The 21,835-nt window shown below is 42.1% G+C and overlaps 1 protein-coding gene across 2 annotated transcripts in view; it reads right to left on the bottom strand.

Moving 5' to 3' along the window:
* ankrd11 (ankyrin repeat domain 11) overlaps window positions 1-18,556 on the bottom strand; it is a 138,052-nt gene extending 119,496 nt beyond the window's left edge. For both annotated transcript variants that reach the window (XM_084057069.1, XM_084057071.1), the window contains exon 1: window positions 18,101-18,556. The gene's annotated coding sequence lies outside the window, so the exon portion shown is untranslated. The remainder of the gene's footprint in view (window positions 1-18,100) is intronic.
* Window positions 18,557-21,835: the final 3,279 nt, after the last annotated feature.

Here is a 21,835-nt window from a genome sequence, read left to right as displayed (position 1 = left end):
TTGTAGATTGGCTATTTTCCATGACAATGTGATCACTGACAATGAATATAGTAATGTGGCGAGACTCCAAGTGCAGTTCAAAAGAGGAATTCAGTCAAGATATATTTGATTTCGAACCTAACACCCAGCCCCACAACAAAGTATAAATGTGCCTTTAGCAGTAAGGTTGTGAAAGCAGGAGTGCACTGTGTGTACAGTTAAGATTATTTATCAGAGTAAATGCTCTACTGTTAGAGGTGTTTCTGATCTGGTGGAGTGGCATGTCCGCCTGCAGACTCGTAGCCTCATAGTCAGCTCAAACCATTTCGGACTGGTGCTTCTGGCGAAACGAGAGTAATTTCAAACAGACTTCTGGGAATTGCAGTTTGAACAGATCGCTGTAATGACCAGGTAGCTACCACTGGTGTCTAGGGTTGGGTGTCAAAATTCCAAGTTCCGAATAGGAACCGAATCCAAATAGCCAGGCACCCATAAAAATTAAGTAATCTGAATCGATAAAATCCATATCATTTAAAGGGCTAGTGGGTTTCCTATGAATAAAGCTTTAACTGCTACTGCTTTCCATAATGTTGGAATAAACACAGATAGACTCCTAGACCCGGACACTCTGAAACAAGCCGAAATCATCACAGACAAAAAACAGTTAGATGTTGCTTGCTACCCATGTTTGAGTCCCTCGGTTGGTTTTGGTTAGGGATGCCACCGATTATTCGAATTTTCGAATATTCGTTACAGTCTCCATAATCGAAAATGATTTTTAAAATTCGATTTTAATAATATATATATTTTTTAAATTATTAAAAAAAATTTTTTTTTTTTTTACTTTTTACTTTTTTTTTTTTTTACTTTTTACTTTTGTATGCCTTAGTTTCAATCAAAATATATGCTAATACTAATAATAGTAATATTATAGTCTTAATAATTGTAAATGGCCACAGTTTCAGAGCGTTTCACTGTTTCAGCCCAGCCCAAACATGAACTCTGCAGCCGCACTGAGGCCCCTGCTGGAAAGCATCCCAGCCCAAACATTAACGTAACTAATAATTGGGCCGCGCAACCCGGAAATGACCGTGATAATGCTAAAACAGGAGCAAAAAAAAAAAAAAAAGAAAAAAAAAAATTGAAAAAAAAAAAAAAAAAAAAAATTGAAAAATATTTTTCAAAAAACGGTGCCGTCGAATAATCGAAAAATATTCGCCAGGGCTGTCCGAATTTCGAATTGGCTGAAGGTCAGATTGTGGCATCCCTAGTTTTGGTGCGTTTTTTTCTGGAATGAATAAATTAATTGTGCCGGCAAGGTCAGCCTCATGTTTAATCTTGTTTTCCAGTAGTGATTTTCCACTATTTCAAGTTTCCCTTGAGTGGGCAATTAACCAAAAATATACTAAATTGAAAACAGACTAGAAAAAGTGCTCCTCGGAGCACAGGTCTCTGCCAGGTCAGGAAGGTTATTGTGGGTCAGCAATGTTTGGAATTCGACAATCAGGATGGAATATAAAAAAGCGTACGGAACCATCTTGTTAACTTGACTCTAGAGATAATGTGTACTGATTTGCATGATGTTTGGACAACGTTTGTAGGAGTAATATTAAAAAGAAAAGTGTTGAAAAAATCGGCCTCCTGGTGGTGCTATAATAGGCCAATGTTAAAAGGGTGGCATTTGTTCTTCAACTTAGTGCGATTCTGCATGCAAAGTTCCACCGCAATCGGACGCTGCGTTCATGATTTGCGGCATTCTGTTGAAAAAGGGGCACTCCCGCAAACTTTATATGTCAATGTTAGCCAATCAGGATGGAATATGAAAAATCAAACAGATCCATCTTGATCACATGACTATAGAGATCATGTGTACCGATGTGCGTGAAATTTGGATAAAATCTGAAGGCTTAATATCAAAAAATGTGTTTTACATAAGTCGGCCTGCTGGTGGCGGTATGAAAGGCAAAAGTGAAAAATGCAGGGACTATGTTTTTCCTTGGCCTCTAGGGAGTGTGCGTGCAAAGTTTGATGCAGATTGGTGCAGTTTTAGTTAAGAACGCAAATGGGCCTCTTATAGCGCCACCATGAGGCTGATTTGAAATTTTTCAAGTGGCATTTCTTCCTCGGCCTAATGGGAATGTGCGTGTGAAATTTCACGGAAATCGCAAGCTGCGTTCATGATTTGAGGCATTTTGTTCAAAACATTACATTACATACATTACAGTCATTTAGCAGACGCTTTTATCCAAAGCGACTTACAATAAGTGCATTCAACATAGGTAGGGAACGAAACTACTAATCACCAGAAGTCTTAAGTGCATTTTCTGCAAAAACAATCAACCAAGAGTATACCTAGCACTAAGGTAAAAGTGCAATATATCAGCTACCTACTTTCTTAAACAGATGAGACAAAATAGCTAAATCAAATGAGCAAGAGCTAAAACAAATAAGTGTATCGACTAAACAAGATCCAATAAAACCATACAACAATAAAACAAGAGTTCGTACAACTAGTTAACAACAAGTAGTCCAGGCAAAGAGGAAGGGTGTTTCCTGAAGAGGTGGGTTTTCAGCCTGCGGTGAAAGATGGGCAGTGACTCTGCTGTCCTGACATCAGTGGGAAGTTCATTCCACCACTGTGGGGCCAGAACAGAAAAAAGTTGTGACCGTGTAGATCGACCAGAAGGACCCTTGAGTGACGAGGCAATCAGTCGCCCCGAGGTGGCAGACCAAAGTGGTCGGGTAGGGGTGTAAGCATCGACCATAGCCCGGAGGTAAGAAGGAGCTGTTCCTTTCACTGCCCTATAGGCTAGCACCAGGGTTTTAAACTGAATGCGAGCCGCTACGGCGAGCCAGTGTAGAGAACGGAGAAGGATAGTTGTGTGGGAGAACTTGGGGCGGTTGAACAGCAGACGTGCCGCAGCTTTCTGAACAAGCTCCAGAGGTCTGATGGCAGATGCCGGAGCAATCCTGCAAACTTTGGAAGCCAACCTTAGCCAATCAGGAGGGAATATGGAAAATCGGACAGATCCGTGGTGATCATATGACTATAGAGTTACTGTGTACCGATTTGCATGACGTTTGGATTAAATCTGTAGGAGACTAGGAGTAATGGAAAACAATGGGTTTTGCACAAATCGGCCACCTGGTGGCGCTATAACAGGCCCATGTGAAAGATTTGGGGCAGAGGTTCTGAATTGGCATCCAGGGAGTGTGTGTGCACAGTTTCGCAGCGACCGGGCCAACGGTGCCGGAGATTAGCCGATCGCAGACAGATGGACACACGGGACACACGGACGGACGGACAGGGGGTAAAACATACTCTCTCGCCAACTAGAGGTCTCCGCCAGGTCAGGTAGGTTATTGTGGGCCAGCAATGTTCGGAATTCTCCAATGAGGATGGAATATGAAATCGGACCGATCCATATTGATCACTTGACTGTAGAGATAATGTGTACCGATTTACGTAATGTTTGGACAAAATTTCTGGGAGTAACAAATGTGTTTTGCAAAACTCTATAATAGGGCAATGTTAAAAGGGTGGCATTTGTTCCTCAACGTAGTGCAAATCTGTGTACAAGTTTCACAGCAATCGGACGCTGCGTTCATTGTTTGTGGCATTTTGTTCAAAACGGGCCACTCATGCAAACTTTAGATGTCAATCTTAGCCAGGATGGATGGAATGGAATATGAAATAAAAAGGATGGAATATGAAAAATCAAACAGATCCATCTTGATCACATCATCATATGTACCGATTTGCAGGAAATTTTGATAACATTTGAAGGAGTAATATAAAATAATATGTTTTACATAAGTCAGCCTTTTGGTGGCGCTATAAAAGGCAAATATGAAAAATGCAGGGCAAAGGTTTTTCCTTGTCTAGGGAGTGTGCATACAAAGTTTTACACAGATTCGGTTGTAGACAAAAACACGAATCGGCCTGTAATAGCGCCACCATGAGGCTGATTTGCACATTTTCAAGAGGCATTTCTTCCTCAGACTAATGGGAAAGTGCTTGCAAAATTTCAGAATTGCAGAAAGCTGAGCGTTTCTACAGCAATTCAGTTTGTCACTTTCTGTTGCCATGGTAGCATAGGAGGACAAGGTTCCAGCAATATTGGAAATGGAGGCGCAGCACATGGTACATCATCTACACAAACACCCGCACATGCTCTCTCACACTGCAATCCAAGTCAACTGTGTTACATTATAATGCCTGCAGCCTCCATCCACCCACACAATTCTCAGTCAGGTCCAGCTGATGTACACAGCCTCCACACACATACCTGAATCCAGCTGAATCCAGCTCCCTCATCCCAGAAGTCTAACTGATTCCTATCATTACGGATACCACATGCACCTCTCCAGCTTGTGACGGTAAACGTATGCTATCGATTCCCAGGGATAGGTGTGATGGCTGGCGATGTTGATAGCATGGTAAAGTAGAGTTTGCTTTCCTGTTTAGCTGACAGGCAGACATAGCACTGACAGTAGCATAGTAACAAGAACAAGAACTGACCAAAACGTCTAACTCTGCCCTGTGTGTGTGTGTGTGTGCACACACACACATTGCACGCATATACACAGCAGCCCTTGTCACCTTGCCGAGGAGCCATTTCAGACTACCGTTGCATTCTGCTGGGCTTGTTTGTCACTGCCTATCTCCTGTCTGCTGATAGGCCGCAGCCAAACACACCTGCCGAGCCCTTCGTTCTGTGATTTCTCATTCCGTCCTCATTGGAAAGCTGTCTGCCCAGGAGAGCAGGATGTGCATGAATTAATGCCTGGTGAAATTACTGCACAGCTCACAGAAGGCTGTGTCTGTGTGTGTGTGTGTGTGTGTGTGTGTGTGTGTGTGTGTGAAAATTGAAAATCCATTACATGGCAAATTGCAATGTAATTTTAGGGAAATTGGGGAGTAAAAACAAAAAAATGCATATCAACACACAAAGTAATGCTTCATCCTCTGATTATGGTCAAGACTGTGAAGGTGGACAGAGATGCATAACTTTACGTTTCGCTCTGAAAGACAGACCACAACACCTCCATAAGCGAGACTGCCAAGAATATACATTCTACCAAATAGGGCTGCAACTATCGATTATATTACTTTAGCATTTGTGTGCGTATATGTATGTATGTATATAGATAGATAAGATAGATACACACACACACACACACACAGTATGTACGCATATCAACAAATCAATTAACCATTTAAGCATTATTTTATACTTTATACAAAAATAGTGAAGATCTGCAAGCTCACAATGCGCTGTGGTGCACAGCAAGCTATAGACATCCACGCCGTTATGTGTGCATCTGTGTTATGTGCATGTTGTTTTCTTTTCTCTGTACTAGCTTGGAGAGGTAAATCACACAGGGCTCGCAGTGGAAAGCTTTGATCTGGCAGATGAAAACAGACTGACAGCTCTCTCCACCTCCTGTGGAAGTAGGACTGAAGATGAGGCCCAAACACAACCTCCCACCGCACAGAGGGAAGAGAAACTACTTTCACCACAGATCTCTCCATCACACTACACTTAGATTAAAGCACATGTGTTGTTCCAGAGAAGTTCTATTCTGCTGACTGAGGGCAAGTTGAGCCTTTTTGTTTTGGGACAACATGGAGGCTTAGAACTCCCAACAGGAGTTGAAATGAAAATGATAAAAGCAACAGACCAAAGGTAACAGAATACTAGATACATATGTGCGTGTGCGTATGTGTTATGGTGATTTGCTCAGAGGAGGAAACGGGGCAAACAGTCAGGTCCAACGCCCTTGGCTTCCTGCAAGCAGCACTTCCTGTGGAACCAGCACTGCTGTGCAGAGGCAGACGTGTGTGTGTGTGTGTGTGTGTGTGTGTGTTTGTGTGTGTTGGGGGGTGGGGTAGAAAGAGGGAACAGGAGGTGGCAGAGGGGGATATATGGGAGAGAGAGACCAGCATAACAGCACATGGCTTGTCTGGGTTCAACTGGTGGCCAGGACAGTCTAATCATGCATCCAACAATGCAGACATGCAATTACAAATCAGAAACGTTGCTTACCAGAAGGACGAGGATGTGTGTGTGTGTGTGTGTGTGTGTGTGTGTGTGTGTGTGTGTGTGTGTGTGTGTGTGTGTGTGTGTGTGTGTGTGGGGGGGGTACGTGGCAGAGTGTGCACTGCAGTGTCCATACGTGGTGGCCGCACCTGCCCACACACACTTGCAGGACAAGCTTGTGAGGCTGGCCGAAAACAAAATGCTGTTGTAGTGACAGTGGACCTTCTCTTCATCTATATCCCTCTCCGGCTTTAACTAACTCCAAATATAGTCTCCTTCCTCACAACTAAATAATTAATTAGGCAAAACATTCATAATAGAACAGCTGTAGCTTTAAATAGAACTCAATTTCAGCCTCTTGGGCAACTCAAAAAGCCTCCTCTCGCTAAAGAAATCCACCTGCTATGCAACACGCAACACAAAAACACTAATGACTGGGACCATTGTTGTTGGAAATAAGTGTTGTCACTTAATCATGTTATCGTTTATATCTTTTGTTTCTGTGTTTGATAGACCTAGGGCTGGGTATCATTCAAAAATGGTCAATACAGTTAACTTGACTTCAATACCGGTTCCTCAATGTAGGACTGGCAATTAATAAGGGATCAGACATTTGGTAGGGTTTCCTAACAACCCTTATTTTATTTATTTATATTTATTTGGGGAGGACAGGGTGACATCTTTAGAGGTAAATAAACAGAAGTAATTACATGGGCAGCCTCTGTGGACATATCAGGGGTGACTAACTGAGAGGTCTATGATCCTTGATGATGGAAATAGTTGACCATACGGAGACATTTCCATTGTCATAATCATCATTTGTTAATTTTTGCAGCTACTTTGTCTTTTAATGTACCCCTGCCCTGGTGTTAGCAACACTGCTAGTGATGCTAAGCTAACCAGAATCATTTGCAGTCTGTGATAACTTTCCCTCGATAGTATGACATTCAGTTATTCCACCTACATGCACGCACACAAACAGTTTCTGTATACTCTCTCAAATGGGACTTCTAGCAAAGGTGCAGTCAGTAGCCTTCACTGTGCCTTCATTGAATTATATATATATATATATATATATATCTATATATATATATATATATATATATCGCATATAGCCTCTAATTGCAACACAACTAACCTCACATCAGCAGTGTCTGTGGGACGGTTTGTATCAGTGGTGGAAAGTATATAAGTACTTTTACTCTAGTACTGTACTTAAGTACAATTTTGAGGTAATTTTACTTTACTGAGTATTTTAAATATTTTACTTCTATTACACTACCTCTCAGAGGCAAATATTGTACTTTTAGTCACTATACTTTTATAGGGTTCAATTATTATTACAAAACGTAAATTAACCACTTCAGCCCTATGTACTTTGGCTATTTATTTTAACAAATCTACAAGCTCAGAATGCTATATCGTGGCGCGTTGTGAGCTTGTATGTCTGCTCTAGGTTTCTATACTGTATGTTTCAGCGCGCGCGTGCGTGTGTGTGTGAGAGAGTGAGAGAATGAGAGGGGAGAGTAAGGGATGAGAGATGGACAGAAAGATACTGTAGTAGTCTACAGTTTTATTTATTTTAATTTTAAATGTCAGTAGAATTATGTAGGTTAGGTATGAGATCTACTGTGTGCATTTCTGTGCCTACAGTACATGTCTCCTACTATACGTTCTATGCACGTATCTACTCCTTGAAAAGTCAGAATACAAGGACAAAGATGCATAGTCAAATAATAATATGAAAAAGATCATTTACACTTCACAGATAGATTTGGAACTAAAGAACAAAAGGCGACAAACGCTATGTGGAAGAGGGAAGGAAAACAGAGACAGAACAGAAAGATTTGGAGGAGAGGAAAAAGTACAGACGGTTGTGCCAGCATTTATTGGTCTGGTATTTTGTTACAAAGATTCCCTTCAGATTATGCATTATATGTTTTTAAGTCTAATTTACACTTTGTCTGCAACAGTGTCATGCCTAAAATAGTCATCTATAGACTACAAGCTCACAGTGCATCGCCATTGAGCAGCGCATCACAAGGTTTGGTGTACGACACCCCCGTACGATGATTTATAAATAAACATAGCCAGCAGAGAGGGAAGTGGGAGCGGGCTTGTGGCCTGTAGAGAGAGGCAGACACTCTGGAGAGAGCATGCATGAGGTCCGTCTATACAGCGCCAGCCGGTAACGAGTCCCGCATTCACGTTGGCTCAGATTATATTATTAACATTGCTGGAAATGTGTGCGGGAATGTCCTGCATTATAAGCGCTATATTTGCAGGAATCAATTTAAATATTCTAAAACATAGTCGCAATTCTCGCAACCCCATGCCCAAATTCAAGCCCTGACATATATTACACATTACAGTACATATTAACAGCTTATCAATTTTCTTATCAAATAAAACAAATTAGGATGAGCAGGATTACATACAAACAAACAAACAGTATCTGCTGACAGACCTCACTGGCAAGCATTGATTCATGTGACTGTATAGTACTGTACTGCAGTATAACAAAAAATAATAATAATCTGTACATTGAAACTATACAAACTATAGGATTCCAGGTCAACAAATGAACCTGGCATCTGTCTAAATAACATGCTATCTAATTTTTACTTTTGCATAAGATTGCAATGCATGGTCGTCAAGGCTAGGTCAAGTGCTACGGGCTAAGGTAGTGCCGAAGTTTTAATGAACTGGTTCAAATGTCACTGGAACAAATGCTATGAGTGTTTTGTGTTTGGTCAGGGATCAAAGAATAACGCAGATATACAGTACATTTTATGCACAACCTGGAAGTATTTATACAGCAATGAAAATTGGTGTACATCGCTGTCCTCAGCAGTTGAGCAGTCAAACGCATTCTTGGTACCATTGTCTTTTTGCATATATTCTAAATTGTATCATGCACAATTGGAATCAAGCCTGATATGCCATTCTTAGTACACACACACACAGCACACAGTAGTCCAGCCTATCAATATAAAACACACACACACACACACACACACACACACACACACACACACACACTCTGCCTCTGGGCATAACGTAGTGTTTTTCCTGTATGCCTTGTGAAAAGAACAGATCTGCAAGCTAAAAACACCTAGTGCTGCGATCCATTGTTAGATACATTAGGGCTGTAGGTATCGATATTTGCCGAATGACAAGGTATTTTTCGGTACTCAATGCTATCAACGCAGTTTCGTCAGTGCTATAAAGGTATCGAATTTCAGTACGCAGCCCTAGATGGACCATAAAATCAATCATTCAATCAACATATGGAAATGTAAGGTTCAAGTATGTGGCCATCAGTGACGTTGACACATTCAAAGAGGCAATGCAGTAATTGTTGTAAAATGGCTTTGCATAATTAGGAAGAGTAAAAGACTGTCCTACATTCACACCAGAGATTAGACTGCTGGTGTTTCTATAAAAAGATACACTGCAGGGAATTTTGACTGCTATACACAGACACACACATTGATGTGCATTTAGAAGTAATACGGTTTCAGAGTCAAAACAACTTTGTTAGATTAACATCTGGTTCACTACTGTCTCTGGATCTAGATCAGTGAACATTTGGGCCTTGGCTAACAACACACAAATGGTCAACAAATAACTTCAACCACAAGGGCCAATGACAGCTCACTGTAGGTCAACTTGAAATGTCCACTCTATCTCATGTTATTCCAAACTGCCTTACAATTTCGAAACTTTCTTCGACTCCTTTCATTAATGGGCAAACCAAGTAACATGGCTGAATGTTCTTGATGGCATCAGAGCAGGACTACGATGTGTACGCAGCAGCCTAATAGACATGCTAAACATAGGCAGGCTTGTAGCTTTAAGAGCTGCTCTCTCTGCTGCCACATATCCAGGAGGGAAAGTCCCCATGCAGGCCAAATGAAGGAAGATGTGTTTTTCCACTCCCTGCAGACTGGTCTGGTTAAACTCACAGTAGCTAGGCCTAGTCGTGCACCTTTATCAGGATAAGGGTATCCCATTTTAATTCCACCTTTCTTGTGAATAATAATAATAATAACAATAATAATAAGCCTTTGGTCTGCTGTAGGGAACGCTGGTGTAATTTTCTCCACACCTTCCAGTATTATTCCAGTATTATTGTTTTCTGTAAACACAGTAATGCATCACAGAGCCTCAAGACTGGTGTTTATCAAATGAATAAACTCATATGCAACACCAGGCGTGATCAATGACACAGAGAAATGGTTATTCTAACCACAAATATGACTATTATATAGAAGATGAGTTGCCGTTTTGTAGTGTGATGCTAAAATAATAATCTACAATGTATTTTACACCGCAGGTTAGGCTCCGTAGAGAAAGAGAAGTAGACCTCTCATCTGAACATTGCACATTTGAACTTGATACAATATTCTCAACTCTCAATTCCTATACGATCAACTCCAAAGCAAAGCAGTACTACGACTAGCACAAAAATGCTCTGTGTTTTTGTTTTGGTGCTCTGAGGACTGCAGACTACAGCCACCTCTTGGTGTGGAGTTATTTCATCTGATTTTCTCTTGATGCATGCGCACAACAAGGTGCCATTGATCGACCATTTGCAATAGTTTGTGCTGTGTGGCGACTGGCGACCAGAGCTTTTGGACACCTGAACATCCGACATCATCGGAACCCCACCACCAGTCTCTGTAGTAGTCTGGAGTTTGGTGGAGAGCCAGAGAGCCAGGAGTTTTGGTGGAGAGCCACCTTTACCCGATAATAAACTTATGTTTGTTACCAACAGATGCATTTTTAGAAACTTTTCTTGGCAAAGTTAAAACGAAGTAGCAAGCGAAACTCTGTGTACTGCAGTACTGGTGTTGAAGGTGTTCTGGGAAGACTAGATCAGAATGAAACATTTCCCTCTGTGAGAAGCCTAAATAGGCCTAAAACATTTAAATATCCATTAGATATGCTGCAACCGCACAAGCCGCTGCGCAGCCTTAGAGCCTCAGGTAAGGCCCTCTTGGAAGTTCCCAAGACTCGCCTCGTCACCATGGGCGATCTGGCTTTTGCGGCCCGGGCGCCCAGGCTCTGGAATGCCCTGCCTGTGGATCTAAGGCTAGCTAAGTCAGTGTCTTAAAAAAAACGTATTTGTACACCAAGGCCTTTCCTTAGATTTTAGTACCCTTACCTTCCACATTTGGTTGTCTCAATTGTGTTACTTTCAATATACAATAATACTGTTACCTGAAGGTTAAACAAATATCCAATAAATTGAAGATTTTTTTTTCAACCAGTGTGACCAATTCTCAGGTGTGTTTGAGATTATTGTTATATGGCACTGTGCCACCTGAGTGCACTGACGTGTTTGGTGTTTGTTTATCAGCAATTACAATGTACTTAGATTAGAGTAATGTCGATGTTGGCAGAAATTAACAGGCGTGTTACAAAACAACAAAAATGAACAAAGGTGGGGGACCGTTTTAAGACTCAATGACCAAAATATGCTGTGCTTGTTCTAGCTTGGCACAAGCCACAACTGCTTAGTAAACACTGTGATAATTAAACAATGACCAGTAGGCCTAACTGAGGACATAGACTAACTTTAAAGGCCGGTGTTGCTATATGGGCTACAGTCAGCATTCATAACAGTGGACTGCAACTTAATAAAATGTCACAATTGGACCTAAAACACACATGGTATGGTGGTGCAGCCTGTGCATCTTACACATCAAAGAGATCACACAGTCAAGTGGAGTAGTATACCACTACTTCCACAGGGCAGGTGCGATGATAGGCTGTATTTAGACTGCACTGGAATAATGAATCACCGAACTTTTAACTTCCAAGACAGCAGGTTTGTTTTCCACATAGATACACAATCATTTTCTGTCGTGCATTCACTGCAGTAGACGTCATCTTTATGTTGCTGAGGGATAAGGAAGTGGAATTACATGCTTGACATTCCAAACCATTGCAATTCACATCTATACCAGATTCTGCAGCAAGTCTGAAAGTGCCAGGAACCTCTGTCCATATATCAATGGATAAATATGCAAAGCCTTTGGGCTGTTGTCAGCCGTCTACTACAGCCGTGGTAACCTCAGTGTGGTTCAAAGTGCAGTTACAACAGAGGAGGATTTAGGTACAAAACAAACAAAGGCGTGTAACTCTGCTGCTGTTGCTTGAACAGTTATAGTGATCTCAGCCAGCGAGAGAGAGAGAGAGAGAGAAAAGCAAAATAACCCACAGGGCAAGTCTCTGCAGCCAACCTGAAACCTGTCCAAACTGCTTACCAGCAGCTCAGAACATGTGAGAAAAATTAAACACCCTTCCCACCCAAGCCTAACACGAAACTAGTGATTAGCCCATCCCCCCACTCACGACTATCCCCTCAATCACTGTCATGCACACACACACCTCTGAGGAGCTCAAAGTTATCCTGGAAAGCTAGATGAACATAGGAATATGACACACTGGCCTCATTTGTCTGAACCGCAGCCTGTCTATGGAGCCCCTAATGAGTTACAGAACAGGCTTCCTTTTACCAGCCAACAGCACAGTATGATCTCCATTACACTGAGCCAGCAACCGGGACTCAAAACATCATCTCCACGCAAGGCTATGTGACTGATCGAGCCCAGATAAACAAAAAGCTCACAAATAACGACTTCGTCTGAAGCTAAACTAGACAAACACTCTGCGAAAGGGATAAAAGTGTGAAAGCAGCACCGACAATGAGTCTAACAGGAACGTGTTGTTAAAAAAAGGTTGATGGGGGACAAACCACCACCTCCACAAATCAGTGCTGCCGGCCTAGCTGTAAAGACAGAAAAGAGCTGAGTGGTGGAAACGTAGGCACCGGTCAAAAGAGGGTGCTTAGAGCCTTTGTGTGCACTATATGGCCCCGCAGCAGGCTGGTGAAAACAAAGTGTCGCTGGGACTGGACGATGGGGGCACACCCCCTCCCCGCTGATGGACCTCCTCTCCTGGGTGTTTTGTGGTTAGGTATGCTCTGCTTTCACGCACACACACACACACCCACCCCAAACCCCACTACCCACCCACCCACACAGACAGACGCAGAGGTCTGTCTCCTCTCTCTCGTTCTCTCCTCCCCTCCCCCCTTCCTGTCGGTGCATTTCAATGTAAATGGGCAGATTGAAAGGCTGCAGCTGGCCCTTCAAAAGGGCAGCACCACTAAAGGGCCCTGGTGATTGAGATTCAGCCAGGCCACACCAGCCCAACCCTCACCCCCCAACACTTGGTCATACCACCCCACCTCTCAGCTTGCGGCTGATCCCCCGTGCCACAGAAGAGTGCTGGGCACAACTTAAGGCAGCCCACAGACACAGCGGCTAGTTTCTCTGCTTGCGCTTATTATGTGATTCAGACCAATGCAGTGGTCAGTAGTGAGCACATCTTTTCCCCTCCTGAAAAATGCCAGTCATCCGCTTTACATAACATGACTTATACATCTGAGAGGGGCATAAAAAGTTTGGTTCAAAAGCAAGCAAGCTCTGATCAGAGGTGAGGCTACAGAGATGGAGATGGGAAGAGATATGAAACATTTAAGATCGAGGAGGTGGTACAGAAAAGACAAGTGATCTCATGAAAGCAGGACTTGCTGATTAGACCAGAGCAGCCAATCCCAGAGGGGCACATCAAGTCTCTACCGTCTCAGCTCCCAGACCTGGCTGACTAACCTCAGGACATTTCCAATGCCACAAATGGATAATAGATCATCCCTGTGCAGCCCCCTGCTCCACAGCACACCCAATCAAATCACCAAATGTTCTCTCCACCCCCTCCCCCAAACTCATGTCTGCCCACGTTCACAGAGCACATTCCCCATACTGACACACACACACTACCCATTCAGTGTGAACGGATAGTGTGTCCTCTATGCGTTAGTTAAACGTAATGTTAGTGGTGAACTATTGATGATACTACTTTTGGGAGACCTGACCTACAATACATTTAGAGTTCAACCTGGCGTATTATTTATTAGTATTATAGTGGAAACTATATTATGATGCTGCAATATGATACATGATACATTTACTGGTAATAACTGACACAATACACGCCACACGTACGTTCACTGTCTGTAATGATGTCTGCCAAAAAATATCCCAATTAACAGTGTATGATAAAATGACATGGTTAAGTATAAATATGTCACATACAGGCAGTGAAGCAGATTACCTGTATAATTCTAATCCTACAACCCACCCTACAATCTGACACAGTCTAGCAATAGCATAAACCTTTCGAGTCTGTTATCATGTAAAAGTTCATGAAAATTTCTCCCATCCATGAAGAAAAACAGCTAAATGTATTCATTCCCTTTCTTAAAGTGTCACTGCTGTCAGAAAAATCAAAAACAAAATCTTTTAAAAGTACATTTTTGTAGAAGCAGTAGCAAGCCAGAATAGAGAACCTTTCCCACTTTGATGTACAAAAGATCCAGAGAGAGAAAATATTATCAAAAGTGGTGCAGCGGAAGGGTAGCAGGCAAGTACAACCTAAGCAGGGGAGACAGCGCATCAGCCATCAAGACCTCCTAAACCCCCAAATGAGGCTCCACTGTCCCTCAGGGAGACAGCAGGAATGGGGCCCGCCATTTTGTTCTATTTCGCTTGCAGGGTAGAGGGGGAAAGGAGTAGGCTGGATTTCAAAGGGCTTCAGATGTCATTTGACTGTCCGCTGAGATTGTACTGCTAGGTCAGGAGCTATAAAAGATTTACACAGCTGAAAAAGGGTGAAACGAGAAAGAGCTGTGTGAGGGAGACAGAGAGAGAAACAAGAAACAAGAGCAGCCATGCTTGTTTACCTAAAATACCACTCTCTCAGCAGCACAGGGGGGGGGGGGGTTGCTTGGACAGACAGGAGGCAGGCACAGTGTGTGAGGCTGACTTGGTGCTCAGGGCCGATTTCCCCTCCTCCTGAGCATCAGACGTTCTGCTCTTCTATTAGCACCTCCAGAAGTAGGTTACCTCGACAACCACTGCACAATCTACTGGGTGCTGTCAGACGCTCACTCACCATATTAAACACTGCAAGATAGCAGAGGGCAGAACAACAGCAAAACGCCTTCTACTCAAGTCCACTGATGAACTATAAAATATTCAATGTGTACAATAAACAGGTCTAAAAGATTTTGTGTTGCCAATAATCCATCTCTCCTCAAAGACAATGTAATCCTACTCTAAATTTAAAACATTGACATTATAATAATTTAACAATTCAGCCATTGTTACATTTCATACTATTCATCTCCTCTGTATTGTGGCACATATTATGATCATAGCTGCAGGTTAATGAAATAGACCGATGAAATGAAACCCCTGCCCTGTATAATACTCTCAAATCATGAGAATATGGAGGAAGTGGTAGGACAAAACCACACATACAAACGGGAATAGTAGCCAGCCGTGTTTTAAGCTCATGCTGCTACGCAACACTGCAGATTTCATAGCACTGCAAAGAGCTAATCTAAGAGCAACCCTGACGTTGCCTGACCTGCAGTACATGAAGCTTGTTAAATGTTCTATTTCACATGTTGGTGGCAGTTATTGAAAGCAAGCATGACTGATACTCCGGTCTAAGTAGGTCAGGGTGGACAACCTGGACTGAGCGTCTTGAGATACAAGAGCTACTGTTTAGATTATGAAAGGCACTGAGTGAGGTTAGTTAGTTGTGGGAGAATTGTAGACAGCATAAGGCCAATCAACAAAGCAGAGAATGGCAGGCTGTCTTCCTAAAACAGGAAACGTGAGAAATCCCAGCTACCGACATAACCCCTGACCTCCCGACCCAGTCAGGACTCCATTTCCTGCTGCAGGCACAAGGCATGGCTTGATTCTCTGTTCAGTCCTATGAATGACGAACCTTGGTCACCACTGACGCTAGCTGAAAGGGGGCCCTAGAAGCATCAAATAGCATCAAACCATAATAATTTAGCACACAGTTGTGTTGTTTTGTTTCATTGAGTAGATAAATCGGCCATGTACAATGCAGCCGTTATACCAATGACTACAAGCAGAAAACTAAATCATCACGTTCTTACTTCTTAGACCCCATAAGGCAAAGTAGTATCTGCTAAAAACGATATCATTAAATATCAATAATATACACTGTGACTACAACCATGAATGTTTATAGCATCTCAGGATATTTCCTTGTCAATGCAAAAAAGTCAAAGACTTGACATGGTTTGAAACCTGAAAAGTACTAAATTAGTCCATGGTCTGAAACGATTCTTTGACAGAGCTAGTAGAGCTACTAATGGGATGTTTACGCTAGACTAGATATGGATAAACTAAATGTTTATTTTAAATGCATTCTGATGCTGTACATTTTTGGTTTACATTTACCCTTACAGCATTGTACTGTGAAATAAGCTTGACCTGTAAATCAGGTGAGTTACAATTTTACACAGGTGTGTAGGAAATCTCTGGATTCCACAAGTCAACAACCATAAATGTATAGCATAATTGAGTTAGTATTGTAACTGAGGCCTTAAATTACATAATATAAAAATAGGTCCTGTGCAAGCTCAAGAGGGATGGTGTGATATGCATCACTACCTCTGCAGTGTAGAAGACGTGAACGCCCCAGCAAGCTTAAGAGCTCACAGTATCTTGGAGGAAAACACCACTAGCGGTACTGCAGTGTTTTCCTCAGCACTGATACTGCACCAAAGTAGAGGGCTTCTTCTCATCCATATTCTGTTTCCACTATACTGCTATGTTGTCCCATTATACTGTGCCCTTCTCTTTCTTGTTATCCCACACTGCAAACTATTGCACTAAAAAGTCATACATAGTGCTGGGATTTGTCCTGAACTCAGCAGAATGCAAAACTTCAGATGTTTGTCAATCTGAATTTCCCACTGAAAACATGTTATTACTACATGATAACACAACTAACCTGCATCCTAACCATTATGTAATCTACTGTATATCGCCAACATTCTCTCTCTGTGTAAAAATATTGCTGTTGTGTTCATTCACTACAAGCATACATTCTCACTGCTTTAATGTGAAACTGGGCCAGCAAATGCATGGGGTGAATAATGTTTCATTACAGGAAGAATTAGTTAAATCTATTAGCCGATGCTTATGGACATAAATAGAGGCACTCTCCCAGACCATGTGACCATGAAGCAGACAGACTACTATTCTGTTGTCATACCCATTACAAAAAATACTTTTATCTTACGTTTCCTATAAATTGACTTGATCATCACTGTTTGGGCTAAAGCATATTGAAGCAGCTCTTCTATACTTTACCACAAGCCGTACAGCATTTGGCTATCCTAAAGAAGACAATTATTCAAGGCTACCTCCAAGATATGTCCTCAAAAAACTTGAAATAGTCCTATCTGGCTTGTGTGTGTGTGTGTGTGTGTGTGTGTGTGTGTGTGTGTGTGTGTGTGTGTGTGTGTGTGTGTGTGTAGTTTCAATGTACACCATTTATTGTATTATTATATATTCTACTATTAGACTGATGATAGGTTCTTGGTTTACCTTTATGATCCTAGATTACTATTTCTATGCATTTGATGTATTACCTTGTGTTGTCCTTGCTTACTGCCAAATGTCCAAATTTTGTGTGTGTGTGTGTGTGTGTGTGTGTGTGTGTGTGTGTGTGTGTTGGGCTTTGAGTTTTAAAGTAACACTGCAAATACGTACTAACATTCGAAAAAGGCACGAATAATAACGTTGCGTGTGTGTAACTTAACTCGGCATCCTATGTTTATATTCCGTGTGTTGTCTAGTGCAAATGAACGAAACGATTCAACAAGCCTGATTACCATCACAATCAATTCCAACCCAGGAACTCGGTTAAGTGTTTTTAAAGATACTCGCTAATCCAAATCAACATGACAATACGTCAACGTTGTGTTGAAAATACTACGAGCTGTGTGTGTGTGTGTGTGTGTGTGTGTGTGTGTGTGTGTGTGTGTGTGTGTGTGTGTGTGTGTGTGTGTGTGTGTCGGTGGTCGTAGCACGCCCACGCGCACGCCACACCGAGACATGCAATGGTCCCGTTTGTTTACATGTTAAATCAACAATAATGCGTCTTCTTACCTCTTTCAGAATGTCAGCCAACTCAAGTCTATCCCCCGATGTTCTCCCCCGATGCTAGATGTTCCCATTTGTCGCCCCCGGGGTTCAGTAAAAAGACATCGTCCGGCGGAGACATCCGCATAAACCTGCAGCCACCATCGCAGCTTTAAATCGGGCTCACAGGCAGCCCAGAGCCCAGGCTAGCGCTAATTCTCACTAGCAGCCCAGGCTAGTGCTAATTCTTAGAGACCCAACAAACAAGACGACCGAAGACGAGGCTTCAAATATCCCCCCGAAAACGTGAAAACAATGGAGTTATGTTGTCTTCGTCACCGCGCGGGAACGTTTAATGGTCCATCGTTAAAACTTGAAGGCTTCGTTGGTGAACGTAAAAACCTTGAAATGTCATGTTTTGTTTCGGTTTAATCCTCTCTAGCAAACCCATTCGAACGTTTTCGAGCGGCCTTTGACGTTAGTGTGAAGTATGGGGCTGGGGAAGGAACCGTGTTGCCAGGTTCTCTGAGAGAAATAAGCAACCAGTTCTAGGAAAACAAGCCCAATAGAAGCAACTGGCTCTGGAAGCAACTAGGCCACTGGCCACATGAACACTTTCAACCTATATGCATCGGTGCGACGCGTTGTGAGCTTGTAGATCTGCTATTTTCAAAACAAAATGTTGAAATAAGATGTGGAATATTTGGAAACGTTTTGAAACATTTTTAACAACACAAATAGGCTACATATTAATGTGGGTAGTCCATGATGACATGAAAATATTTGAGAACCACTGGCTAAAATAATAATTGGGAAGAAAGAAACAAGCCCAAAAAACCGCAAACTACCAATATTTACAAGCGACTTTACAGAAAAACAAGCCCAAAGTAGCTTACAATAAGGGGACATGGCAACACTGCTTCGGAATGAAACGCAGGACGCGATTCGCACTCGTATTATGGGCGGATACTATTTTTACACTGACGGAAACAGACGCCATTTTGGATCTGGCCAGGGGACCGTTCTCGCTTTGAAGTGACAGTGATTTGGCGCCAACATGGCTACCAATGGCCCGCAGTTTCCAGTTGCAGGAGACCAAGCTCCATTATACAGTTGGGGGACCAGGCAAAGGAAATGGAGTACGGACATTAGGTGCACTTGATTTGTCTTTCTAGATATTCATTAAATAGGTTGTTTGTTTATAGAAATTAACATTTTTAGAGATAAAGAATGCTCGTAGATATTATTGTGATAAGAAAAACATATGTATGGCATAGTATAATACATTTTTTAGAAAATACATCATATTAAAACGACCCTCTCTACAGCATGAATCTTGGAGTTGAGGCATTACATTTAGTTTGACTCGGTTCCACAGATAAACATTATGAAAATAGCCGATATTTCATAATCTTTTCCTCTTTCTTATATCATTTAATAATTTGGCCAATGTTTCAACCAGGTGTTAAAGTATACTTTTGATGCAGTAATGGTCTTTTTTCTTTTTAAGGTCTTAAAAGTTCTTACATTTCACTTCACTGCCATCTGTGGACCCCCCAAAATCATGTACGGACCCCCCTGGCGATCCCGGCCCACGGGTTGAGAAGGGTTAGATAATGGGTAAGCACCGTATTGCGGGGCATAACTGTATGTAAACCCAACACACCACAACATGGGCTCAGCCTGGTCCAAATGAAACGCAAGAGCATGAAACGGACCCTTCGATTGGCTAAACTCAGTGTTTTCTAATCTCATTGGTTTATTTCAATGTCAATCAACGTGACGTTAAGCGCTTAATCCACATCCTGTTTTTCTTTTCTTTTTTTGCGCCAGTAACCATAACATTGCCTACATTTATTTATGAACACGGTGGTTGGCTGTTATTTATTCAGGAACGGGGAAGTTAATGATCAACAATGACATTGATTGCCCCGCCCCCTTCTATTTCATTACCTGTGTGAGATCTATTGAAAGTAAATGCACCATAACCTTGAGTCACCAGGCTTTTCCACATCCACACATGCACCGTAGTGAAGTCGTAAACTTAAGAATTTAAACTTGGTTCACCTGAGGGTCTTTCTTGAGCTTCATCTTGCTCAAGACGTGTAGGCTTTGAGCTATGCCTAATGACCTATGGTCGATGGGTCTCAGAGTGGGGTCAGGGGACCCCCAGTCCCCAGAGATACTTCTTGGGGGGTTCCCCATTAAATGAGGTACAGTGGAAAAACTTAATTCGAAAATAGCATATAAGGTCACAACGCGTCGCGATAGATCAACTATTTGACAAATATTAACACATTTTCTATGTGGGTGGCTGGTACTACATATTTTCTAATGGAGGGGGGGGGGTCTACGGCCAAATACATATGAATTTGGGGGGTCCTTGACATGAACATGTTTGAGAACCACTGGTTTATGTCACCAGTAGTGTGGTGGTAGGCACCACCATAGGTGGGCACCCGAGTGTTATGGAAAGCTCTGTGGCACATAATAAATATAGAGGGCAGGGCTTTAACACTTCACTTCCTAGATCACCGCACTGCTCATGCGCGCGAGCGTTTATCGAGCACCACTGCTACAATTGACAAATACTACCCTCTGCTGGAGGATAATGGTAGGTCAGAATGACCAAGATTACGCTCGCCCCAAAACACATACAGTCATGCCGGGGCAAATACTGCGATCTTGTTAACTTACGGTCGTCACCTGGTATTCCTAAACGTAACCTCAGTAAAATGGTGCCAAGACCTAACCTTATTTCTCAACTAAACCTCGGTAGAACTATGCCTGAACCCCAAACTTGTTATTTCTAAACTTTTCCTCAGTAAAACAAAATCAAGAATACAAGAACCGCTGGGGGCGAGCGTGTGTGTGCGTGTGTATAAGAGATTTGCTGCAAATGCCATCAAAAAATATGTATATATTATTTATACCTCCATGGTTTATGTTTCATGGTTCTAGTGTTTTATCAATTTGTCCTGCGCAAATGTCCCCGCAGCAGTGAGTTGCATAACGAACAGGGTTCAGAGTTCAGAGTTCGGAGTTTGTGTAGTAAAGATATTGTACATGCAGTTAAGATAAGTATTATAGTCTCCATATCCCATGCAAAAAAATAAATACACAATAATAACGATCGATACATGTATTATTATTTAGCGAATGTATGTATTGTTTTTTTCCACCCTTTCTCCCACTGAGAAGACGCGAGGTTACTGAACAAACCGTTTACAACAATATTACTGAGTGGGTGGAGTGCAGAGTTGCCAGATGTTGTGAGAGAAATAAGCAACCAGGTCTCTGAAGACAAGCCCAAAAGAAGCAAGCCCTTTGCCTTTTTAACACATTAGCTATTTGAAAATAGCCGATCTACAAGCTCACAAGCCACATAAACACTTTAAACCTACATCAGATATTTGAAAATAGCCGATATACCGGCTCTGATCTGCTATATATTTTTTTAAATCTTGAAATAAAATGTGGAATAACAACAACACAAATCTGGCACAAAACATTTTCAGATGGGGGCCCATGACATGAAAATAGTTGAGAACCACTGGTTTAAATCATAGAGGTTTAAATATGATCTGGCCCAAATAAGCAACTGCACGACACTACACTTGCAAGCCCAAAAAACGAAACCCGCCGCAACTACAAGCAACTTTACAGAAAAAGAAGCCCAAAGTAGCTTATAATAAGTGAACATGGCAACACTGGTAGAGTGACGTTTCTCTTGTCGTATTGCCATCTTTGCACGACTGTGGG

Source organism: Gymnoscopelus microlampas (assembly GCF_963454915.1).
Source record: "Gymnoscopelus microlampas genome assembly, chromosome: 1".
Classification (NCBI taxonomy): Eukaryota; Metazoa; Chordata; class Actinopteri; order Myctophiformes; family Myctophidae; genus Gymnoscopelus; species Gymnoscopelus microlampas.
The sequence above is the reverse complement of the archived record's forward strand: the minus strand, read 5'-3'. Positions and strand labels throughout refer to the sequence as shown.